At 54.5% G+C, this 25163-nt stretch overlaps 1 long non-coding RNA gene across 1 annotated transcript in view; it reads right to left on the bottom strand.

The window, feature by feature from the left end:
- LOC121151694 overlaps positions 1-25163 on the bottom strand; it is a 294304-nt gene that overhangs the window by 184934 nt on the left and 84207 nt on the right. Inside the window, exon 2 of the long non-coding RNA XR_005883200.1 lies at positions 18832-18870. This is a non-coding gene — a long non-coding RNA (uncharacterized LOC121151694). The remainder of the gene's footprint in view (positions 1-18831; positions 18871-25163) is intronic.

A 25163-nucleotide genomic window follows, 5' to 3' on the forward strand; every position in this document is an offset into this window, starting at 1 on the left:
GGAGACAAGCACTCCACACAGAAGTATTCCAAACAACACATATGGAAGCCTTCACTCCAAGCAAGAAGAGCAAAACCCCCTCTCAGGGAGCTGGAGCCGCAAGCCACGAGCTCCCTCCAGAGCATACAGAACGGACAGGCCCTGACAGCCATGAGAACCTTCCAGAAGGTACACTACAGCAGCCAGTGGATAAGGCTCTAGGCCAACAGAGACAACTCAGGCTGCCAACCAGACATGTCTAGAGCAGCACCTGACCAGGACCAATTGCATCCGGAGCACCTGACAGCCCCGGTCTGACAATGTTAACAGAGGACCCCTGGAGGACTCGCCCACCCCTCATCTGCCTGGTCCTCCTCCCAACACATACACCCCTTGACATCACAGCGAGGGGAATCTGAGACAAACTGCCCTCGTCCAGAGCACCCCTAGACGTGATGATAGAGGACCCTGCGACAGAGGGTGCAACCCGCAGGAGACATGGGCTTGGCCGACAATGTACCAGGGTAGCACGGCTCAGCTTGCTGTAACCAACATGCCTTGGTCACTCGGGTCACCAGCGACGAGAGTCCACTGCACTGCCCTCACGACACATGCACGGCTCTGAAACTGCACTAAAAGACAGTTTAGTGAAAACAAGAGAACTGGGGCCCAGCGGCGTGGCCTAGTGGCTAAAGTCCTCCCCTTTGAACACGTTGGGATCCCATATGGGTGCCGGTTCTAATCCTGGCAGCTCCACTTCCCGTCCAGCTCCCTGTTTGTGGCCTGAGAAAGCAGGCGAGAACAGCCCAAAGCCTTGGGACCCTGCACCCGTGTGGGAGGCCTGGAAGAAGCTCCTAGATCCTGGCTTCGGATCGGCACAGCACCGGCCATTGTGTTCGCTTGGGGAGTGAATCAATGGATGGAAGATCTTCCTCTCTGTCTCTCCTCCTCTCTGTATATCTGACTTTGTAATGAAAATAAAATAAATCTTTAAAAAAAAAAAAAAACAAAAACAAGAGAACTGGCTCAGGCCCACAAAGATGAAGCAAGTGGCCTGAGGTCACAGAAGTTCTAGGTAAGAAAGAAGACGTGAACCCAGAACCACAGGTGATCCCGCAGGCTGCAGCTCACCTATGCATGCTGGGAATCCTGTTCCACTTACAAGAGTGGAAGGGATGGACGCAGACCACAGGGAAATGGGGTCACCTGCAGGGGCCAGCGACCTCCAGAAGCACCTGCACGCCTTCTCTCCTCCAGGTGCAAACTCAGCAGCTGTCAGGGGCTCTGTGGTCACTGGGTCCTCCCCCATGCTAACCTCACGAAAGCAACAGCTCATGCCCACCAGGTCCTCTCCACCAGAAACCACCCCTACTGTGCCCCAGTGCCCCGCCCCGGATGAGGTGTGTGGCCCTGGAGCCACCTGCTGCACACATCTGCGGTACACACGACACTTTAAGCGGTGTGGGTCCTCTACAATCAGAGATTTATTCCTGCTCCATGGCCATTTTATGAGGGGAGGTTTATCATCAATATGAAAATTTAATTCCCCAAAGCTGTGGATTAATAGACTCATAAGCTGTAATACCTAGTGCTTTATACACTTCCTTCAGGATGCACTGCGCACAGCTCAAAGGAGGGGCAATTTTCCAGTCCCCCCCCCCCACTACACACACACACACAATTCTGGAGCTTCAAGCAACGCAGTCAGATCTCCCCTGGATCAGGCACTGCAAGGCAGGCAGGAGTCAGACCAACCAATGTGGGCTCAAACCAGGCTGCATTCTCTGTGCGCTAAGATGCCAGGGGTTCTGCACCTCTGACCCTCAACCTATGAATTAGGGATATGGGGCCGGGGAAAGGAACGGAAAAGTGAGGACACTGGGGTGACACCCATCTAGTTGCAGCTCATCGGCCACCTATGAGCAGGACCCCGTGGTCACCTCCTTGGGGGAATCAACTGCCTGGTTTCATTCTGGGGTGGGTGCTTGTTCCTGAGCCCATGTCTGGTTCACATGTGTGAACCCTTTTGGCAAGGGACACGCAGTGCAGGTAACCACACCCTGGTTCCAGGATGGGCCAGCAGAGGCTCTTCAAGGTTTTGGCTTCTCCACTTGAGCTTCTACTGACTCTGGCCCAAGATCAGCCAAGTCCCAGGGGATCCGCAGCGGATCCACAGCACACAAACAACAGTGAGGGACAGCCCTGAAGGCCACCTCGCTCTAGGCACTGGTTTGCTCCACTGCAGGAACATAGCCACAGGCCGGACCTCAGCTGCAAGGAAACTGAAGCATGAGGAGGTTCTGCAAGCAGCCCCCATCGCTCAGCACCCCTGCTGCACCAGCCCCTGTTTTCTTGCTCTGCCTGCTTGACCAATAGAAATCTCCAGAAAAGTCTTAATACGCACATGCTTGGCACTGACTGGACTCAGGGGACGACAGGACATGGCAGGGTATCCCTGGCAGGGTTGGGCTGCGCAGTGACCACCAGCCCTCAGACTCCAAGCTCAGCTCTCAGCGCCGCCAACCAAAGGAACACAAGGAGTAGCAGCTTGTTGGCTTCCAGGGATGTCCACCAGGTGGCAGCACAGACCCTCAGTGGCTGTCCAGTGCCCCTGCTGCCTTCTGCACACACCCAAGGCCCAGCGCCCTCCAGGCCCATCAGCAGGGTCCAAGCAGCACAGCAGCCTAATTTGCCTGTGGCGTCAGCATCCTACATGGGTGCTGGTTCTAGTCCCAGCTGCTCCATTTCCAACCCAGGTCCCTGCACATGGCCTGGGAAGTCAGAGGAAGATGACCCAAGGCCTTGGGTCCCTGCATCCACATAGGAGACCCAGAAACTCCTGGCTCCCAACTTCAGACCAGCCAGACTCTGGCTATTGCAGCCTTTTGTGAAATGAACCAGCATAATGAAAATATCTCCCTGTCTTTCCTTCTCTCTTTGTCATTCTTATTTTCAAGTAAAAATAAATCTTTTTAAAATTTATTTTTTAAAAACACACATGCAGAGACAGCATTGTGGCACAATGTATTAAGCCAGCACCAGCAGCACCTACACCCTATGTGAATACCAGTTCAAGTCCCAACTGTCCCAACTTCTAATCCAACCTGGGAAAGCAGACAGTCCAAGGGCTTGGGCCCTGATTTGGACAGTGCTCATGGTTCCTGCCTTTAGCCTGAACTAGCTCTGGCCATTTGGGAAGTGAATCAGAGGATGAAAGATCTGTATCTCCCTCTTTCTCTTATTAAGCAAATAAAAAAAAAAAAGGACTATATCTACCCCTGCACCCTCCTTGTCTCACTCCATCAACAGACAAACCTCTCAGGGCGGTCACGCGCGCTGTGATCCAGGCTTGGAGCCTGACATCAGAAGCACAGACAGCTCTCCAGACCCTGCAGAGGGAGACGTCCACGGCGGTGTGCACGCGGCGACTGCGGCCTCCTCCCCACCCTCAGGGGGTTCCTGTGCAGCCACAGGACGAGGGCAAGGATCCCACCTGCCAGGACTCTCACTCTCATCAGCTCATCCCTCTGCATTGCCCAGAACTCTTGTGACTGTACCATCCTGTAGGCTGCCAGTTTCTCACTCTTCCACAGGGGCCTGCGCCAGGGGTTGGGGCACACATAGAGGTGGTGAGATGTGGGGTCTCCAGCACATGGGGCAGGCAGGTACATGGATGAGGCCCAAACACAGTGGGAGGCCAGCAGGAGAAGAATGGCAGCATGGCCTCTGAGGCAAGGGGAGGACTCTCCTTCCTCCTCCTCCCTGGAGGGGACTTCAGCATCCAGGCGGTCCGGGGTCAGCCCAAAACGCAGGCCACATCTCTCCTCCTTGCCCACCTGGGAGGGGGACATGGAGCCGGGAACTGCTGTCAGGGTACAGGGAGGATCATGGAAGGCCACAGAGAGGCACGCACCCCACACGCGGCTGTGGGTGGGGACTCTATCCAGGGGTATGTGCTGGAACTCTGTCCCAGCCAAGTGAGACTTCAGCCCCTGGGGATACATTCCAAGTACCACCCCCGGGGTGGGGTCCAGGGAAAATATACCAGACACTCCTGCAAGGTGACCCCGGGGGGAGCCAAGCATGTGCTGGGCAGGTCGTCTCCCTCTCACCACCTGCTGGACAATGCCCAATGTTCCAGGTCGTCTGTCAAGCAAGGTAAGGTCCCTCAGGTGTAGTCCATGCTTGGTAGGCTCGGTGCCCCTCCAAGGAAGGTCAGATTCTTCAGCAGTCACCTGCCAAGCCTGTCTTTCCCCGCTCCCTACACCCGTTCCCACGACTGCACTCCTATCCCGTATCTCACTGGACACTGAAGATCTTGGCTACCATGAGGCACAAGGCACATAGGGTGCTCCTGTTCACAGTCCTCGAGGATCAAGGACCCCCAGAATGGCTATGGTGAGGGCCCCCTGAGCTGTCGTGACACAGCAGTCAGCACCATGAGGGACTGTATACAAGATGGCAAGAACATACAGGGGATGGGGGACCCAAGGGAACAGCCTCCTCTCTCCCATAGGCAGAGCTGGGAGGACCCCAGGGGTCCTGCGTTCAGCCACCCCCCTTCCATGTCGGTCACATGGAAGACCAAGTTCCCAGTGTGTGACCCCATCAGGGACAAGCCATGGCAGCCTCCACCCGCTGTGATGCGGTCAGCATAGGCTTAGTAAGCAGCCACCTTCCCTTCTCTTGGGGCAACAAGTCACTTGGGCTTCATGGGGCTGCCCAGCACTCCTGACCCTCACAGCTACAGACAGGACAATGCGCATGAGTACTGCATGCACATCATGGAGCCTGGTCCCTCCTGAGCGCTTAGCCATCGGGCAGCGGGGCCTGCGGGCCAGGCCGGCCAGCTGCAGGCCACAAAGGGGCTCATCCCAGTGACAACAGCCTGGGACTGGGGCTCCAAACAGACCCAAGGTGCCCACTCCCCAGAGTCTGCCCAAGGAAGGGAGGCCCCTCGGGAAGGACGCTGGTGTGGACAAAGGGCAAGTGAACTGTGGACATTATAGTTAACACTGCCAGCCCCGCAGCAGCAAACTGTTTCCCAAGGGCCAGAGGAAAACAGTGAGGGGCCTGCTTGTTATCCAGAAGCCTGAGCCAGGCCAGACAATTTCCGGCCAAGTCTAGAGGCCCAGGGGTCTCCTGACAGGCTCCCACAGCACAGCTGGCAGCCACAGAGCCCTCCCGAGGAGGAAAGAGGCCCCTGCCTGCACTGGGAGAGAATTATCGGGTTACACGCTCCAGGAGAACCACTCACTGAGTCTGGAATGAGTGACCTGCAAGCCGGGCCGCCTGTGCAGGGAGTCACGAGGCCTGGTGGTACCACCCAGGACTCCTTACCAGCCCCAAAAGCAGCGGGCAAGCTAGCTTCCCTCCCACAGCAGTGGGGACCAAGGGGGCCTGACTGATCCCCTACTACGCAAAAAGGAGGCCACATCTATGAAACACCCAGGAAAGGCAAGTTCACAGTGACAAAAAGCAGATTAAGGGTCTCCTGGTGCTGAGCGTCTGGAGTAACACGAGCCAGACCACATCCACGCCCACGGCCTCCCAGGCTCCAAGAGCTGACCACATCCATGCCAGGCTCCAAGAGCTGACCTATGCGCCATGTGAATCCATCTCAGGAACACTGCTAGCCCAAGACAGTGCTAGCCCAAGACACTGCTAGCCCAAGAGAGAGGCAGGGGTGGAACTTTCCCCAGCACAGATCTGGCTACAAAGCAAGGTCCTCCCAGGACCTGCCCCCCTCTAGTCATTTCTGGAGATCCTAAGGCCAGAAAGAGCCTGGGGCTGCACAGCCATTGTGATGGAGATCAGCCCCGTAGGTCAGACTGCGTCCTGTGGACACAGCCAGCTGCTGCCTGCTCCAACCCCTCCAGCCTGGCCTGAGCACCCCAGGAGACTCCAGCATCCTCACCCCATCTTCTCCAGGGTCACTGCTCAGCCTTGGGAGAGCCTTTGCCCGGGCCTCTGCTGCCACCTACAGCCACGGCGACACACAGCAGGTCCCACAACAGAGCTGGAGCAGAGCCCGCAGCCTTTGCAAGCACCAGCCTCAAGCCGAGTCCCCACGCCTCATCCTACCCCTGGCCCTGCTCACAGGCTGGCAGATAGCATTTCAAACCCTCTTCCCTTGCGGCTGGCACTGTGACGCAGCGAGTTAGACCACCACCTGCCACTCCAGCATCCCCTGTGGATGCTGTTCCTGACTCTGCTACTCCACTTCCAGCCCAGTTCCCCATAAATGCTCCTGGGAAAGGAGCACAGGTTGTGGCCCCCACACACATGTGGGAGACCTAAATGGAGGTCCTGGCTCCTGGCTTTGATATGTCCCAGCTACAGCACTGGGGCCATATGGAGAGTAAAGCTGCAATTAGAAGACCCCCTTCTCTCTCTCTCCCTCTCTAAGACTGCCTTTCATGAACAGCCTCCTCCCCACCCAGCCCCTCTCTTGGGATGCAGCAATGGGAAGGCCACATCTGGCAGGGCTGAGCCCTAACCGGTGGGAGCACCTGCTGCTCTCCTCCTGAGGAATCTCTGGGCGCTTTCTGATCCCTGTGCCCACACCTGCTGCCCTCTGCCCCGGCTCCTGTGTCCCTTCCTCTAAGAAGCTCCCTTGCCTGCTAGCATGCTCTGGCTAACCGGACAGCCCCGATCTGCTGCCTCCCAGGTCACAATGGGGCTGCACCTGCTGACCCGGCTGTCTGTGGACCATGGGTCGTGCTGTGGGTCAGGGGACAGTGCTGAGGCAGATGAAGAAACTGGACCTCCGCATGGTCCATTTAGTCAGAGCAAGCCTGGTGTCTGAATCCAGCCCCGCTTGGCTCCCCTGCCTCTGCCTTTCAGCCACCAGCAGCCCCCATCCGAAGGGCCAGGAGTCCACACATCCTCCTGCTATTTCTTGATTCAGAAGTGCAGGTGCACATTTGACTAGGGGAGACAGAAGCATGTTTTCTTTCATCAGGTCGCTAGAATCCTGAAATGATGACAATGGCACGTGGCCACCAGGAGGCAGCCCTGGGGCCTGGCTTGTGCATTCCCACCTTGAGTGATCTCACAGCGGGAGGAGACCAGTGCTGACATTGTTTTTGGTAAGGAAAGTCAACACAGGAAGGAGGTCAGCTATAGGGTCCACATGTGGTGAACAAGGCGGGGTGCCAACTGCATGGGAGTGGAGGCCACATGGTCACAGCTGAGCCCCCATCAAGGGTGGGCCCAGGCTCTGCGGCCACTAGCTAAAGAGGGGTACAGGAGCCCACCCTGGCAAAGCTAGGCGGAACCTGGGAAAAGCTCAGCCTTCCAAGGGTTGACCACTAGGGGGAGCAGATCCAGAGTCTTCTCCCCCCCCCCTCCATACCACCCGCAGGGTGAACCCGACAGGGGTGCATAGGAAGGGCCAGGCACAGCAAAGTGCCTCCCCTGCAGCAGGCAGGGCACCTACTGGATGAAGGACGGCGAAAGGAGAGACGCCAAGAAATGAGTCAGTGAAACCAGGTTCAAATCTTACAGCTTTCTTGAAGTTGGTGCTAAGGCGTGAGCTGCTACTTGCCATGGAAGCTTGGCAATGCACACGGGGAGGTCCAAGCCCTGGCTGTTGTGCTGCTAATCCAGCTCCCTGCTGACATGCCTGGGAAGACATCAGATGACTGCCCAGGGAGCTGGGCCCGTGCCAGGGAGCTCCCGGTGGAGTTCCAGGCTCCTGGCTCTGGCCTCGCCCACACCCAGCTGTCATGGCCATTTGAGGAGTGACCGTGCAGATGGAAGAAATCTGCCTCTGCCCCTTGCTTTGCTGCTCTGCCTTTCCAGTAAACAGCCAAATGAACACATTTGAGAGAAATGAATAAATCAGAACTGCCCAGTTGTGGGGCCTTGGCCGAGTGTTCCAGCCTCGCTAGAGACAAGGGGTAAAAGATTAACAAAGAGGTCACACTCCAACTGGAACTGGACAACTGGTGGGCAGCAGCACGGGGCAGCAGGGCCAGGGCATCACAGGATAGCTGGCCAGCCACACCGCTGACGAGGCCCTTCCTCTCAGATTTTCTCCCCCAAATACTCAAGCGCCTCTTCCTCATGAAATCCTGACCCCGTGGGACCAGAAACCTGACTCTGCCCTTGCGGGACTCACTATCCAGAACAGAACACCAAGTGGCTGAGGTGGCAGCAGAGCCAGAATGGCCTAGCTGCATTGCCCTGGGGGAATTTGAAAGTCAGAGCCCCCTGCTCCAGGAAAGGCCCCAGGAGAGGAGCCAGGCTCCCCGCAGAGGAAGGCCTGGGCCTCTGCACTGCATCACACTACCAGGGAGCCACTTGTCCAGCCAGCCACTGGGAGCACGGACCTGAGGAGATGCCCAGGTGCACAAAGACACAATGACCACAGGTGGGCAGTGCGGGAAGGACCAGCCAGAGGCTGCGGGGAATGGAGACCCAGGGCCAAAAGAGAGGGCTGCAGGGCAAGTGCTGGGACCTCCCACTCCATCAGAAAATGCTCGTTGGAGGCCCCACCACCCTGCAGGGCAGACCCTCTCCACCCCACTCCCAACAGCCAGTCCCAGGCTCCATCCCCCTGCACTGGACAACGGCCCAGCCTCCCTCCCCGGCCGTTGTCCAGAGGCCACGGTGGACCTTCCCCCAGCATTGCCCATCCTCCCGTGGCCTCAGCCTCGGCTCTTCCACCTGAACTCAGCTCCAGTGGTTAGAACTGACTGTGCCTCCGTCATCACCTGGCGAAGAGTGACCCATCGGCCACAGGAGCCTCAAACACCAAGGCAAATCGCAGACAGACTCGAGACTCTGCCCTCCCTGGGCATAGAGCTGCCTGTGTTGTCTGGGGGGAGGAGAAAACTAAAATGTTTCAACATTAACAACAGCAAAGTATACTTCACCAGCAGATCTGAATTCACTGGCCCCGATGAACACTGAAAATTACTACCCCAGTTGGTGGAAATGTCAATTCAAACTTCATTTATAAAACCATTTCAGGCTCTGATTGCTAAATTATTATTTCATAGCAGAGGGAGCATTGTCTTGGAAAAAAAGATGGCAAAAGTTTAAAAAATATATATATTCAATGGCCTCAACATACTCCTCCCTGGGGAAAAAAATATTTTAACATTAAAAGTTCCTCCAGATAATTGCAGATATAAATATCACTCAGTGCAGATGCTGCGTATGAAATGTAATTATTACTCGTGGAAAATCAATGGCGGCAAATGATAAAATCCATGATATGGGTCTTTCTGCTGAGCAGCTACGTACCAGGGCTTTGGCTATGGTTATGCGCTTTTTAATTGAAAATGATCTCCAACTAGCAATGAGTCTCATTCCAGGGATGGAGCAGCTGACCGCAAACGAAGACATAAGGGCAGCTGAACTCTGCTGCAACGCCGAGTTCATGGCAGGCACCGCTCCAGCTGGGCCCAGGAGAGGGCTGGCAGATGTGAGGCCGGGGGTGGGGGGAGCACAGGTTGTGAGCCTGCAGGAGAAGCAAGCGCACCACCAGGCAAGACCAGTGAGGAGAGGGAGATACGCAGGAGCACAGACTGGGTGGGGGAGGGAGCCAGGGATGGCAAGTCGGAAAGAGAGAACAAGGGAGAACACACACCATGGGAGCCATGGGACCGTGAGTGCGGGTGGTCCGTGCAACCACGAATTCTGGAATGCAGGACAACATGTGCGGCGCTGGGCAGTGCTGGGCAGGACCCTCAGGAGGCGACCAGTACATGCAGAGGCAAGAGGGCCAGTCTCACGGGACTCCTTCACCTGCGAGCAGGTGGTGAGCGAAGCCGCCCCTTGCAGCCTGGCTCTCCTCCACCTATCTCCACATGAGCTCTTCCGTCACAGGACACAGCACAAGGCCCATGCCATGTGTGGGCACCATGCCCAGGGACCTTCTGTGACCTCCAGACTACGGAGCCAAACACACCTGATGTGCAGATGAGGCAGTGGGGCAGAGGAGGCGGGGTGGGGCAGAGGGGGCGGCCGCAGCTCGGTAGGTGCTGACCCATGCTCCCAGGTCAAAAGAAAGGACCAGGCTCTTGCCACAAAGATGCAGAAGAACGGGATTAGCTTGCCCCTCAAGGTCACCACTTGAAGGAAAGGGACAAGTGCCCTCCATACGCTGACGGTCAACAGATTAAGTCATTTTCTATAACGGGATTTTCTACCTATGACATCACTCTGTGCAGACCACATTTTCTATCAGTGACATCATTTCCTGAAGATGATGTCATTTTCTGCACATGGTGCTGTATTCTGCAGATGACGTCATTCTTGTCATTGAACCAGAGAAGCACAGACATGCCCACCGGCCACGGTTTTCAGACATGCTGTGAGGCCTCTGCTTCTGCATTCTCTGTCTCTTGCTTTTTCAGTGACAGCTTTTCAGCTTCAGTTCTCAGCTCACCCTCTAGACCTGCTCAGGGCTCCTTGTCCCCAGCCACACCCTTCAAACTCCGCACTTCAATATCCGGCCCCCACCACATTTTGCAAGTGCACCGTAGTGGGAAGTAGTAGGGGAGACAGCAGAACTGGCTGGAATGGACCCACAGCAGAACATTCTGAAGCATCCACCTCAAGGTCAAGCTCATGACTTCCAGGACAGCGCCCGGGACAAAGCAGCCTTGAAGAACAAGAACATGCCACCTTGAAGAACACCTCCTCTCTCCTGCCGACATCTGGCGCTGTCGTAGTAACTGTCGCCACAAACATTCTAGAACATGCCTTTGGGCAAACAGCGGCACACTCTCCTGTGGGGCAAAGAATCAAGAAAAGAACACACGCCATGGTGCAAAGTTCACAGCAGTTCAAACTCGCCCACCACGGCCTCAACAACCCAGGACAGGGATGGAGAGTGGGGGGCCAGAGAGGCAGGCGACATGGACCCACTTCACCAGCTACAGCTCAGGAATGCACCTGGTACAGTCGGAACTGCACAGACAAGCACAAGCAAGGCCGTGTCTGGGTTCCAATGCAAATCCTGCACTGCCTGCGAGAAGATTTGGGGCGTCTGTGTGGGGAGGCTCATCGCCATGGAGACCGGGCACCAACCATGGGGCTCTCTGAGCGCTGGTGACCCAAATGGGTTCACTGTGTGCTGATTCATCAGGCGGGACTCAGCACTGGGCATTTACTCAACATGTGAATTTATTACCCTTCTGTTTAAAAGGGAAAAAACAAAAGTTGAAAAACGAAAACTTGGCAGTGCAGAGGCGGATGCAGCTCCCGTCCAGAGCCTGCAGGGGGCGCAGCAGCTTCATGAACTCTGCTCTGATCCCGGGGATCTGCCAGCCAGGTTGGGTGAAAGTTTGAGGCAGCCTGCAGAGTAGGGGGAACTGGAGCTTCCAGCTCAGGAGCAGCCGCGCCGCAGGAGTCTGGGCAGGACCAACTGCACACACAACTGCTGTAGGCTCAGCACCCAGCACCGTGAAGACTTGTCTCGCCAGCAGGTCTCCCAGGGGCGAGGAGAGGACAGAGGTCTGGACGGCAACAATGAGTGGCCCAGCCCTGTGCCCTGTCTCTCCAAGGCCCCCAGGACACATGGACACTAAGACTGTGGCCAACGTCAGCCAGCAGCATGTACAAGCAGTAAGCCCAGCCTGGGACCTGACTTCCCTCAAACGTTCTGGCCTCCAGGCTGCCCTAGGACACAGCACTTGAGATGAAACTAAGAGGAAGTCATCGGAAAGCTGCTGGGGCTGGAGGACGGGAAAGACAGTTTGGAAGCTCAGACTGGGCTGCACAGCTCCTCAGCGGCAGCCTAACTCAGACTGCGAACCAAGCAGCTGCATATAGATGTCTTAGCGAAACACAAGATTTGCGAATGAGCACAAAGAGGTCTTTCCAAAGGCCAAAGACTTGGAAACAAGCCATGAGGTCACGCCACTCAGTGACACATCCACTCTATGACACGCCACGCAGCCACCAACGCAAAATGGGACCTGTTGGTTCTGACACAGAGAAAGCTCCCAGACACAAGAAGAGAAAAAGTACTCAGACCCTCAAGGAACACGACGTGTCCAACCACCCCAGGCCAGCGTCCAGTACCTGCACACCAGCCCAGCCACACAGCAGGTTTCTGAGGGCATTCAGAAAGCCATTAGCACAGAGGCCAGGCTAGGTCGGGGCCTGAGACCAGAGCCGTGTGCACCCTCTGTCCCATCTGGATTTTCTTACTAAGTACTTTTCTTTTTAAATATTTGTTTACTGAAAAAGCAGAGTTAAAGGAGGATAGGAGGCGAGGTGCATGCGCGTGCACACACACACACACACCAGGAGACAGACAGAGATTTTTCTCATCTGCTGGTTTGCTCACTGAATGGTTGCAGTGACCCAGAACTCCATCTAACTACCCACACCCCATCCGTGGGTGCAGGGACCCAATGGTCATCCTTTGTTGCTTTCCCAGGCACATTAGCACGGAGCTAGAGTGAAAGCAGAGCAGCCAGGACTTGTACTCGTTCATACGGGATAACAATGTCACAAGCAGTGGCACATCAGCCCCATCACAACATCTCGAGTGCCAGCAGGGTTTGCTATGGTGGTGGGGTCCTGGGACAGTCTTGCGTTTTCTTTATAGGGTCTGTATTTTGAGAAACACAACAGAAGGAAAGTCTGGGGTGCTTTCCATCTGCACCCAGTGAGAGGGAGTACAGGCTCTGGGGGCTCCCTCACTCCCCACCAGGACACCCCAGGGAGACCGAGAGAGCTGACAGCAGGGCTCCAACTTGCCAGAATACCTGGACGCACCTCGATGGCAGCTCTATCAAGGGAAACCCAGGCCACAATCCTGGGTGGCACCCAGACAGCGCTGACCCAGGGGCTGGCAGGCCCAGAAGGCCACCACCTCCGGACCTGGGAGCAGGACCAGGGCCAACCTTTACAGCTGCTGGGCCCTACACAAGAATTGGAAAAGGAAGAACACAGAATGTGGACGGCCACCAGTTGGCGCCACTGAGCACAATACCTGAGCAGGAGGGAAGGGAGGCATCCTTGGGCCCCATCTGCAGCTGGGCCCTGGGTTAACACCCTACCTCTCCACAGCTAGCTGTGCAGTCCTGGGCAAGTCCTTTCCCTCTGCTTCCAGAGCTCTGTGTTGTAGGGCTGGGACAATAAACAACGAGCAGCTCCTGCACTAATCAAGCTTCGGCACCAAGATCAGACCAGGGAGCCAGGGAAGCCTTTTGGAGGAAGTTAGGTTGCAGCACTGACTAGTCTTCCGTAGCAGAGGAAGTCCCAGCACACTCACTGTGGCAGCCAGGACCCAGCAGGGCACAGGTGGCATGTTCAGGTTAGGATCATTTCTGAGAAATTTAAGGGCACGGGAGCCTGGGAACACAGGGGTCTGGGATGAGGGTTAGAGGGGGCCCCAGCTCTACCTCCTTGCCTGGGGTGGCAAACAGAACAAAGGGGCTGCCTGAGCACCAGAGAGCCCAGCTGGCTGACGGCTCCTCCTGCCGCCTAGAACTTAGAAACCCACACAAAGTGAGCACAGTGACAGCAGAGGGCAGAAGGACAGGAAGAAGGTGTGGGGGGCAGAGTTGCTCCCCATGAGGTCGCCTTCTGCATCACCAATGGATGGATGCGTGCTTGTGTAACTCCCAGTACCGCGAACCCGATGCTGCAGAGGGCAGGGTGCTCAACGGGCCAGACTCTGCCAGCCCGGGTTCTGTACCAGCCTGCCGCTCGTCCTCCATGCCCAGAAGGCTTAACCGAGAACATCCTCAGCTCCTGCCGGCTGCTTCCGAGATGAGACGCCCGACGCAAGCCCAGCCTAACCCACAATGGAGAACATGAAGCTGACTCTGCCGAGAGGGGACCCCACGCTGGGCTGTGCAGTACGGGGTACCTGGCTGCCTCCTGTAACCTGCTCCTCCAAGGCAAGTAGGACACGCACAGGTGCAGTCCTCCAGGAGCTACTGAAACCAAAGGGCACTGCAGCTCCAAGGGGAGGGACCAGGGCCACCCCGCGTGCAGTGAGAAGCAAGGGGCTATGCAAGCTGAGCTGTGCATCCTGTCCCTTTGTGGCTCTGGGGCAGGCTGGGGAGGGACTTCAGGGAACAGGGGACAGGACATCTCCTGCAGGTGGGTGTCTACAGGGGCCCTCTCGGGGCTCTGAGAGCCGTGAAGCACCCGCAGGAGCCACACAGGTCGGCAGAGGGCAGATGTGAGCACCACCAACTCCCTAGCAGGGAATCTGGAGTCAGGGTGGGCAGCAGAGGCAGTGACCAGACAGCAAAGACCAGCCCTCAGCCAGCCTCTCCCAACCCAGCACCTTGTAGGTTATAGGCCAGAGCAAAGACTTCAGTCACTTAGGCCAAGTAGACAGGTCTCAGATCCGAAGTGGCAGTCTGGGCCACGTAGCCAAGAAGCCAGGCTGCACCACCACCACCCCAAGCACGGCCTGAGCATCTCTCCCCAGCTCCTGAGGCAAGTGCTTCTTTGTGCAATGATCCAAGCAAAGTCATCCTCTCCATTGCCATTCCACAGCCACCAGCAAACAAGCATCCATTAGGGTCTCCCTTCTGGGTGGCAGGGACCCAAAGACTTGGGCCACCCTCTGTCACCTCCCTGGAGCATTAGCAAGGAAGAAGGTTGGGCCCTCCCTCCAACGGCTCCACATCTTGCTCTGACGCAGGGCCCTGGGAGAGTAGGGGAAACTCAAAAATCACCCTCATTGGAGGGAAAGGACAGCTCCTCACTGGGTAGTCACAGAGCTGAGGGGACAAATTCCACAGGTGGCCCTGCACACATCTCCTGAAACCTAAGCCACTCAGCCGACAGACACCACGACCCACGCCTGTGGAAAAAGGAATGGAGAGATAAGCTTAAAATCCGCCCATAAGGGGAGTGTTCCAAAAACATACGGAAAAATGTATATTCAGAAAGAACTACACGAGGATTTCAATTCTTTGCACCATAACAGAAACACCTTAACTTCCCTCTTCCATAAACTTTCTGAAGGATCTGCACACTATGATTATGTCAGAAGTATCACTTTGCCTCAGTGACTAGGGTAACAAAGCCTGGAAAAGGAAGGAAGCAGGCGTGGGGGAGTGCTCACCGACACCCCACCTGGACATGGCCCAGAGATGCCACCTCACCCTCGATTCTGCATATCTGGCAAACGGGGGCTGCATCGCCCTTTCCAGAAGAACTCAGAGGCAGCCACAGGCAGACAGCATCTGAGGACGCCGGCCTTCCAGGTCAGTGGGCAAGATAAAAGCAGTCAGACTTCAGAGCTAAGAACAGAGCTCATAAAGGAAGCAGCAGGATGGGTTCTTTGCGAGCAGTAATTTCTTAAATGCTGCAAGATCAGACACACCTGCCACGGCAAACACACTCACACTGAGCTGCTCTATTAAAAGACTCAGATGCCCAGACTGGGTACGTACACTAAAGCCGCTCTGAAATACCTACAACCAACAGAAACAAGAGACGGAACAGCCACAACGCAAGCACGTGGCCGGGCTGCCAGGAACCAAACGGGGAGAGGACAAAGATATCAACCCCCCGCAGAAGCACAGAGCAACCTCGAGATGCACATTGTGCGTGGATCAAAGTCCAGCCCACAACCAGGTGATCAGGTTCAAAACACACTGAGCACACGCTTCCCTCAGAAACTGACAGAGCTACAATCACCGCAGGAGGCCTAACCCACCCAGCCCACGTGAGAGGCCCCCAAGCTCCTGAACTGGTTGTCAGGCAAAGTGCTCTGATGGGTGTATTTATGTATCACTCTGCCTTCCAGATAAATAGGGATTTTTTTTTCTTTAAAAAAAAATTTTAAGTTAAAAAAAAAAAAAAAACGAAAAGGGAGCCAATGGTATGGCTCAGTGGTTAAATCCTCACCTTGCATATGCCGGGATCCCACATGGGCACTGGTTCATGTCCTGGCCACCCCGCTTCCTATCCAGCTCCCTGCTTGTGGCCTGAGAAAGCAGTAGAAGATGGCCCAAAGCCTTGGAACCCTACACTTGCATGGGAAATCTGAAAGAAGCTCCTGGATCCTGGCTTCAGACTGGCTCAATTCCAGCCATTGCGGCCACTTGGGAAGTAAAGCAGTGGACAGGAGATATTTCCTTCTATACCTTCTTCTCTCTGTAATTCTGCCTTTCCAATAATAATAATAATAAATTTTGTAAAAAAAACCAAAAAAGTAAAGAAAAAATAGCTCATTTTATTTTATGCGTATTTCATTAGCAAGGAAAGAAGAATGGGGGAAGGGGGAGGGAAGGTGGGTGTAGCCAATGGTGCCCTCACTCCAGGGACATAGGAGGAGGAATGTGCATGAATAAGGCATTCTCCACAGCCTATTACAGCCCCCTAGCAGGAGCCTCTTTGCCTCCTCAGCTCCCAGAACCATCCCCTGCCCAAACACCCCAACTGCCCTAATACACCTGTTACCTGTCAGATGCTCTAGGATGGGGCCCACACAGGTGCTGGGCTGGGGATGGATCCTACCGAGCTCCCCACAGCACAAAACGCCCAGAGCCAGTCCCTCCTAGAAGAGCCCCTGTGCAGCCTGCTCCACACTGCAGCCAGCATATGCAGCAGTGGACCACTCAGTGCTAAGCCCACTCAGCCCGCTGCCCCCAAGACCCCTGCTGTTCATACGCAGACACCCCCACCATGGCTCTGGTTAACTACAATGTCCACAAAGAGGATAGGTCATGGGACGCAACCTCTGTTCCTGAGCGCCAGTCCTGGAAGGCAAGGTTGAGCTCAGTGGCTGGGCAGAACGCCCAACGCAGAAGCAGGGACCTCTGTCTCCCAGGACATCACAGCTCCCCAGCATGTCTGACGAAGCAGCCAAGGTCAGCAGGGGCAGGAGTGCCATCCAGGCTTCCTTCCCCTTTGTGCCTGCATAGTACTCCACTGCACAGGTAGCCCACGCTGCACCCAGCGACCCAGCAACCACTGACAGACACCTGGGACAGTTGCACCTCTCGCTGTTCTGAACCATGTCACCATGGACATGCAAGTCTGTGTACCTGCCTTGCTCCCAAAAGACCGGGTCTCGTGGACGTCTGCCGTCGGGGAGACCAGCGAGGCTGCATGCTCCTCCTCTGCTTGGTTCTTGGAAGGACTGCCAGGACCTGTTTTCTAAGCAACAACAGGTGGACACAGTCATCTGGTCTACTGTATGGATCTGCTGATACCAAACATTCAAAAAGGCAAACTCATCAAGACAGAAAACAGATACACTGTGGCTGAGAGTGGGGTGAGGGGACACGATGGTGCCCACCCACCAGACACCTTAAAGACTGGGGACTTCCAGGATGTTTAGCGTGAGGTAGTGACCACGCACCCACGCACTCCCGTGTAAGTCCTGAGTGCCACAGGCATTCACTGTTTTAAAGCCACTAATTTAATGGTACATGGACCTTGCCTTAATAAAACTGTTTCACAAAGCAGCCATTCAAATGCTCCCACCTGAAACTGGCTGCCAGCAGATACCTGGCAAAAGCTGTCCCAGTAGCAGTGACCCCAGCGGGAGGAGGACAGGAGGACCTGGAAGAGGCCCTTGTGCCCTCCAAATGCAAACCCCAGGGGCAGCCTCCCTGCCAAAACAATTCCACACACTGAAGCAGCTCCTGGCCACTCCAAGGCCAGCCACACGTCACACAAGCCGCGGACAAGCATCATGAAAAGTTGCTGTCTTGGCATTCATCTTAGGAAAAAAAAATAAAAAGAATGTCTTACATTTGTATTAATTTGCCTTCCCAGGGTTTAACTGAAGAGAGGATCCAGCGTCACGCGGGAAATAAAATCCAGCTTCATCTATCCCAGGGCTGTGCGGCTTCATTAGGAATTACATTAGCTCCCCATTAGGCAACAGTAATAACACAGAGTTGCAATCAATACAGAAATGCACTGCCCCGAGGTACAGATCTGTTTGGCTCAATTACATCCTGACATGGCCGCGCTCTGGAACCCCCACTCCACACTAACAACACAATGTGACGCCAGAGCACGAGGCTGCCTTCACTCGCCTCCAAAGCTGAAGGGTAAGAGAGAGACATGCATGAAATTCCCACTTCCACGACCACCTGCAGTGTCCCCTGCCAGCCCCTCACACACCTAGCCAAACTATACCCACCCATTCAAGAGGCCACGTCTTTCATCTCACAAGGCTTTCCTGATCAATTAGTGGGGACTGCTCAGCTGACAGGGTGAAGAGTGCTGTGGTTGATTACAGATGCCTGCCATGGGCACTGAAGTGGCAGGACTGCACTTGGTGCCCAATGCAAGCTCTGCATCGATGGGGTTTACATTCATGGACTTGGCAAACCTGGATAGAAAGTACTCAGAAAACAATCATGTGTGCAGAACACACAGGGACTTGATACACAACACAGAATTAACAACTGCTTGTACGAGGAATCGCGGAAGATTCATAGTTGATTTATATAGGACGTGTGCCCAGCACACACACAGACCACACCACTTCACATACAGGGACATGATGGAGTTTGGCATCCCCAGGGGGTCCTGAAATCCTTCCCCCAGGATACCAAGGGGACTTTACAAAGCAGGTAGAAAATGGAAATAAGAGTCAGGATGAAAAGGCATACAAAAAACCTCTTAAAATCCCTGCACACAAGGGATCTTTGATACACCTGCTCACACACAATGAGTAAGCCACCCGCAGATTCCACCATTTGTGGCTCCCAGTGAACCCCATCTTTTCATTCCTCATCTCCATACGCTCTGGGAAGGACCCTAACCCAGAACTCCCTGTAACTTAGAGGGGAGCGGAATAAATCTGGGGCTTGTCAGCCCTGGGGATGACCACGTCTCCCTTGGCCTCACTCCTTACCAGAACGCATCCTCGGCCGGGAACACAGCCCTTACCTGATCTTCTGACAGACCCTCCGGCAGGGGCGACAGGTCCTGCAGAGAAACACAAAGAGAAGTGGTGAGCTCCGCAGCCCAACAGCTGTGCATGCCTCATCCTCTTCCCGGGCATGACGATCGCATTCACAGATTAGGCTCTGTCACCCGGCACGGGTGTGGGTGGGAGGCACTGCTGTCGAATCACCGATAAATCAGGAGCAGGCCACACGGCGCTAGGTTCTGTGATAGTTGATGGGGTGGAGAATGATGGTGCCATTTCAGACGCAGTGGCAGGGACTGTCACGAGTAGGGAGAACAAGAAGGGACCAGGACACAGAGAGAGGGACGACAGGTGCAGAGGCCCCAGGGCGGGCATGAGTGGACAAGGAGCAGCTGAAACCATCATACTCAGGACCGGGGAGGAGAGGCAGGTGTGGATAGCTGACGTCCAGCCTCAGGGACAAGGAAGATTCCATGCCTTCTGGAACACATCCCTGGTGTCTGGCAGCCATCGCAGAAACCATTCAGGACCACTCAACTCCCCAGCTCAGATTTCAGCTTCCTGGAAATGTTCCCTCCTCCGAGCAGGATCTGTTCCCAACTCCGCCCCTCACCAAAGGACCCCCACCGAGGCTCAGCTGCATTGACCCTGTGCACAGGCGCTGCATGTGGAGCCAGGACCACTTCTCACTTCCTCTCTCTCCGCCCTCAATTCGCAAACTGGCCAAGAAGGCTCCAGCCCTAGGACAGAAGGTGGACCGCACCACATGAGCTCCACCAGCCCCTCCACCATCAGGAAAACAACACGAGAAGGCCCTGTCCCAGACTCTGCCCAGCACCAGCTGCTCCCACGGAGGGCTGTGGGTCTGAGACACGCCCTGAGACCCACCCACACCCTGGACGTACACATCTGACACTCAGACAACGAGGCATGCCTGACCCTAATGTCCCACGCAATGCCATGCTGAGTCTCTCAGGTTCCATCTGGGAAATGACGGGGACGTCAAGGGACCCGAGGAGGCCGGGCCTGCTCTCAGAGGCCTTCCTCTCCTCCCAGTCCAAGGACCCTGCAGCAGGGACAAGTGCTGAGTTCCCTGCTCACTTGCTCCCAGGGCCGAGCCTGTCCCCAGGGCCACCTGCACAGCATCATCCCCCTGCCACCCAGTTACTGTACTAATCATCTCTTTGCCACACCCTGCAGTAACCTAGTGCTAAAGTCCTCACCTTGCACATGCTGTGATACCATATAGGTGCTGGTTCTAATCCCTGTGGCCCTGCTTCCCATCCAGCTCCCTACCTGCAGCCTTGGAAAGCGGTCAAAGACGGCCCAAAGCCTTGGAACCCTGCATCTGTGTGGAGACCTGGAAGAGGCTCCTGGCTCCTGGCTTCAGATCAGTGCAGCTCTGGCTGTTGAGGCCATGTGAGGAAATGAATCAGTGGATGGAAGATCTTCCTCTCTGTCTCTCCTCCTCTCTGTATATCTGACTTTTCAATAAAAATAAATAAATCTTTTAAAAAAAAAAAAAAACTTCCTGAGATGAAGCAAGCACCTTACCGAAGGTGGGGCCTGGGAGCAGGGTCTGGGCCTTGTCGATGGGATCAGCACCCTTACGAGCCCGAGCAGCTTGTTGGCCACTCTAAGCGTCATCCAGTGTGGAAGGACACACTGGACGAGGCCGTCCGCAGAGCCCAGCGAAGGTTGGTTGGCAGCCTGACCTGGTACTGCCAGCCCCCAGAACCGTGAGCTACACGTTCCTACTGCCCATCAATCACGCAGCTGTGGAGCACACCCTTCCTGCTGATTCTTCACCTTATTTAAGATGCCAGCACCTGCTGCTGCTGAGCCTGTCAGGACCTCACTGCTGGTGCAGGGGGCTGTGGAGAAAGAAGGTTCCACAGAAGTCTCCCCTTCGAGCCTTCCTCCTCCGCAGCCTCACAGCACTGTACTGGAAGGGTACTTCAGAAAGCTGGTACAAAATGGAATCAGAAGACAAGATGATTTGGAAGCAAAAGATTTCTGAAATCGCTGCTGCATGTTTTTCCCCCTAATAGGTACTCCTCATGCATTTTTCCAAGAATCTTCATTTGCATGGGTGTCAAATTTCTGGCACCCAAATCAACTTCTCTTTCAAGTCCATTTCCCGTGAGCATTTTGATGTGCCCTCCCAGGAGCCCATGTCAGCACGTGAAAGTCTGCAGGGAAGGCCATGCAGGCACAGAGAGCCAGAATGTCAGGTGGATAGAAAGAAAACCAGGGGCCGGTGCTGTGGCATAGCACGCAGCACCAGCATCACATACCGGCACCAACTAGAGTCCTGGTTGCTCTACTTCCAATCCACATCTCTGCTAACTCCCTGAAAAAACAGCGGAAGACAGCCCAAGGGACTGGGAGACCCAAACGCAGCTCCAGGGTCCCTGCTTTGGCCAGCTCCAGCTTTGTGGTCATGTGGAGAGTCCACTGGAGGATGAAAGATTTCTCTCCTCTCTCTCTCTCTCTCTCTCTCTCTGTTAACTCTGCCTTTCAAATAAATAAATAAATTTTTAGAATAAATCCAAGTCAACACTCTGCTCCCCAGAGATTCTTTGGGCATTTTAGACACACTGCATTCCTACCAGTCATTCAACGATCATGGACAGGGCGTTTGTATAGAGACAATCATTCCTTCAGACTTGCACAAAAACATCCTTCAATCTTTAACACTGCGTCACAACAGAAATGAAACTATGTCTGTTTCTCCACACATGACCTCTTGATAAACCTGTCAGCTGAAAGAATTAGTTAGGGGCTGGCTGAAGCTTGCTGGTGGAGATGGAGGGGGTGGCAAAGGCAGATGATCCCACATGGGTGTTGGTTCAAGTCCTGGCTGCTCTACTTCCCACCCAGCACCCTGTGCCTGGGAAAGCAGTAGAAGATGATCCAACCACTTGGGTCCTTGCCACCCATATGAGAGACCTGGATGAAGTTCTTTGAAGTTCTTGGCTCCTGACTTTGGTCTGGCCCAACCCTGGCCATTGCAGCCATTTGGGGTGTGAACCAGTGGTTAGAGATCTTTCTGTTTCTCCTTCTCCCTCTGTAAATGTTTCCAATAAAATATTTATTTATTTATTTGTATTAGAAAAATCAAATATACAGAGAGGAAAGACGGAGAGGAAGATCCTCTGTCCAATGATTCATTCCCCAAGTGGCCACTATGGCTGGAACTGAGCCGATCCGAAGCCAGGAATTTTTGGGTCTCCCACGCGGGTACAGGGTCCCAAGGCTTTGGGCCATCCTCAACTGCTTCCCCAGGCCACAAGCAGGGAGCTGGATGGGAAGTAGGGTGACCAAGATTAGAACCAGCATCCATATGGGATCCCAGCACACGCAAGCCTAAGACTCTAGACACCAGGCTACCGCGCCAGGCCCTAAAATGTGTTTTTTAAAATGCATTGTTGTATGGTGATGAGGGTGGGAGTTGTCCTGGCTTTGGAGACTTTCCGCAACCTCCCTGGCTCGTCCTCACTGGACGCCAGGTGCTCTGGTCACCCAAGGCAATCCCATCATCTGACAACCCCTGATGTGGAATCACCCCATCACTTGTAGCACTTTCACAGATTTCCTGACTACACCAGAATCCGTGAACACATCACTGGGGGTCTCTGGGTAGATGAAAGACTATCCTACCTAAAGTGAAGGGTGGTGCCACCTCACCCTTGCAGGGAAAGCTTGAATGACCGCATAGTCTAAACAGGTGCACCCCGCACACTCAGCTACTCCATGAGGTTTCTTGCAGGTTCATTCCTAGGGCATGGGTGGTGCCTGCACACTCCCTGCATTAGGAAAGAAGTGGGAGGGACCCTTCTGCAGGTAGCAGTGTGGGGAGCCGCTGCTCTCACGCACAGCAGTGGGAACGGAAAATGGGGGCAGCTCTTCAGGCAGATGGATGATCAGGCAGAGCAGATCAGGGGCCATCCATGACGTCTGGCAAAGCCTTCCCTGTTGGCTAAAACGAGGCGAGCAGTTAGCTCTGTCCCTTCCCTTGCCTTTTAGCCAGATGAGCTCAGAGCGCCGAGATGGCTCTCAAAGATAAATGCCAGGCCCTCCTCAGAGAGCCAGTTAATGAGCTTGGAGACTGCTTACACCGAGATGGGATGTGAGATGAGCAGCCCCAGCTGCCTCTCCGTCCTGCCACTGGGCTTGCTCCTCCAGGTCGCACTGGCGCGTGAGATGCCGCCCCGGAAACCCATCAAATGTGCTATGGCGATCGGGTCTATTTTTGAGATAATTACAAGGTTTGGGCTTGGATCCACTTAAAGGCAGAAATATGGGGCAGGCCAGGATTAAGGCAAACTCTCTCTGTCTTTCTTCTCGCTGAAAACCTCCTGACAGGCTTTACAGGAAACGAGAAAATGGCACGTAAACTTTCATCAGAGCCCAGCAAGAGCAGGGGAGCCCGAAGCTCTAATTCCAGTAGGTGCCCAGTGCAATCATTAGGCACCTGCCCTCACTGTCAGTCAGCTGCTCTCATCTATTCTCCTGGTCTGGGAGCCTAAGTGCCTCCAGGGAAAGGGAGGAGGAAGAAGAGGGGAGAGTCAGAGAGGAAGAGAGACTCAGAAGCAAGCAGAGGCAGAGATCAGGTGTGGGGAAAGAAGTTGGGGTCTCCAGGTGCTCAATGTCTGGCACCCCAGGCACCCCTATGAAACATGGACACAGTTTCTCTTCTGCGGCACAGTAAGACCACAACAGAGGTAAGCCACCGGGGCCAGGGACACAGGCCAGGAAAGCACAATGCAGACCAGCTTGCACACTGCTCCTTCTCCCTTCCCCCCAGCAGAGAGATGACATGGAGTGGAGAGCCAGTACCCATTGAGCATACATCACCCTTGGTGAGAAATGTCACCCATATTGAGAGATGCTGCCATCTGGTCCTCACACTGCCTCAAAAACTTTCCACTAACAACAACTGTCAAGACACTATGGCCCACGGTTCCAGCCCAGCCTTGAGTCTCTTGGGAACCCCAAACAAGCTTCTTTACAAGCCCTCATGTTCACTGGGAGCTTCTCCTTCATATATACATATATATGAAAAGCAGGTAACAAATTGAGAATCAGAGCAGAGATCGGGTAACCTTCCATCTGCTGGGTCACTCCCTGAATGGCTGCCAACAGCCAGGCTGCACTAGGCCTAAGCCAGGAACTCAAGGCAAGCTTCCCATGTGGGTGGTACTGACTCGGGCACTTGGGCCATCTTCCTCTGCCTTCCCAGACACATCAGCAGTGAGCTGGATGGACAACAGAACAGCAAACTCAAACAGGCTTTGCAATATAGGATGCAGACACTGCAAGCTGGGGCTTAACCACTAAGCCACAAGCCCTGCCTTTTCTCCTTTGTTCAGAATAGACCTACAAGACAGGGCTCCTAAACAATGCTGTCAGGGGATAAACATGTCACACAACAGATAGAAAGCTGGTTGAGAGGCCTGCTTACGTGCCACATCAAGTGCCTCCACCCCCACAACTCCAGCTTCCTGTTAGTTGTGCACCCTTGGAGGCAGCAGTGGTGGCTCCAGTATTTTGGATCCCTATTACCCACATGAGAAAGCAGGACAGAGCTGTCAGTTCCCAATTTTAGCCTAAGCTGGCCCTGGATAGTGAACAGCAGATGAACACTACCTCTGTCTCTCACACAATAAATAATAAACTTAATGTTTTTAAAAGACAAAGGCCTGAGCCATGGCATAGCAAATTAAACCTCCATCTGAAGCACTGGCATCCAGGTTGGTTGCCAGAATAAGTCCCAGCTGCTCCACTGCTCCTCAGGGAAGTGCTTTCCTGCAGAGTTCACATGGGGAAATGGGCTTAAAGACCTTTAACCTTTGATGATCTTTCTTACCAAACATATGGTAATATGGTAAGAGTTTTCATCCACCCACAATCTATTCATTCACCTTGCCGTCTCTCATCTGCTTCTGACCCCATCCATCTGCCCATCTCCATTCTTCCTTTCTCCCATTTATCCATCTATCTGTCCATCCGTCTACCCACCCACTGATCCGTACATACATCCATCTTCCATCAACCCAACCCCATCCATAATACACCTTTCCATCCATTCATCCCTCCTTCTATCCCTCTGTCCATCCTTCCAGTGTTTATCCATCCAGCCTTCTGTCCATATGAGGAGCAGTTGCACTGTGCAGACAGCGAGACTCGTGGCCAGGGCCGTGAGCCTTGGTCACACCTGCCAGCCTCTCTGAGGCCTCGCTTTCACCTGTGCAAGGGAGAACACGTGTTGCGATGCTTTCCTTTGCTTCTAATGAGAATTAAGTGAGATGTATGGCAAACACTAAGCATACTATACATTCCATTT

This window comes from Ochotona curzoniae, unplaced genomic scaffold (assembly GCF_017591425.1).
Source record: "Ochotona curzoniae isolate NIBS_2020 unplaced genomic scaffold, NIBS_Ocur_1.0 contig_2321, whole genome shotgun sequence".
Taxonomy (NCBI): Eukaryota; Metazoa; Chordata; class Mammalia; order Lagomorpha; family Ochotonidae; genus Ochotona; species Ochotona curzoniae.